The following is a 1,066-nucleotide window of genomic DNA, read 5'->3' as shown; positions in this document are numbered from 1 at the left end:
AAAAGGGGGGAAGTCAAAAAAGCACCCCCAGCAGATGTATGCAGAGGGGCTGGTGGGTGATGGATAGTGGGCTGTTGGCAGCTGTGTGGTGGCTGCTGGCAGCCGTGTGCTGGCTGCAGGGGTGGGCCTGGGCGGCTGCGGAGGGCCCCCGTAGTGCACCTACCAGTAGGGGGCTCGAGACCCAGGCTGAGCCTCCGATGTGCCCGGGCAGGACACCCAGGAGGCGGGGAGCAGCCCCCGCTGAAGCCCACGGCAGTTGGCAGAGATGGGTCTTGGAGAAAAAACGACAAAGTCCAAACGCTCCAGGCGTGCCGGCCAGGGGTGCGGACCCGGGTGGCCGGGCCGGCGGGAGCTGCGGCGGCCGGGGCTGAGCCGAGGGTCGATGCAGGTCCTGAGAACCGTGAAGGGGACAGACCGGTGGCTCCAGACCGGGTTGGAGTTCCAGGAGGTCGGCCTGACTCTGGAGGTTTTCCCCCTGGCTTTTCCCCATAGGCCAAAAGGGGGGAAGTCAAAAAAGCACCCCCGCCAGATGTATGCAGAGTTGGGCTGGGGGGTGACGGAGAGCGGGCTGTTTGGCAGCTGTGTGGTGGCTGCTGGCAGCCGTGTGCTGGCTGCAGGGGTGGGCCCCGGGCGGCTGCGGAGGGCCCCCAAAGCGCACCTACCAGTAGGGGCTGAAGACCCAGGCTGAGCCTCCGATGTGCCCGGGCAGGACACCCAGGGGGCGGGGAGCAGCCCCTGCTGAAGTCCATGGCATGTGCCAGAGGCGACTCTTGGAGAAAAAAACGACAAAGTCCAAACGCTCCAGGCGTGCCGGCCAGGGGTGCGGACCCGGCCGGGCCGGCGAGAGCTGCGGCGGCCGGGGCAGAGCCGCGTGTCGATGCAGGTGGTGAGAACCGGTATGAGGGTAATCCTGGTCGCTCCGGGCCGAGCCAGGGTTCCAGGAGGGCGGAAGGAGCGGGCCCGTTTCCCCTGATAGCGCCGACGACGGTAAAATAAGGCCTCGCAAAACGTCAGCACGAACACCTTGTCGGGGTATAAGGGAACGAGCGGTGTGCGGTCTTTGACA

The sequence above is a fragment of the Eleutherodactylus coqui genome, unplaced genomic scaffold, assembly GCF_035609145.1.
Source record: "Eleutherodactylus coqui strain aEleCoq1 unplaced genomic scaffold, aEleCoq1.hap1 HAP1_SCAFFOLD_444, whole genome shotgun sequence".
In the NCBI taxonomy this organism is placed as follows: domain Eukaryota; kingdom Metazoa; phylum Chordata; class Amphibia; order Anura; family Eleutherodactylidae; genus Eleutherodactylus; species Eleutherodactylus coqui.
The sequence above is the reverse complement of the archived record's forward strand: the minus strand, read 5'-3'. Positions refer to the sequence as shown.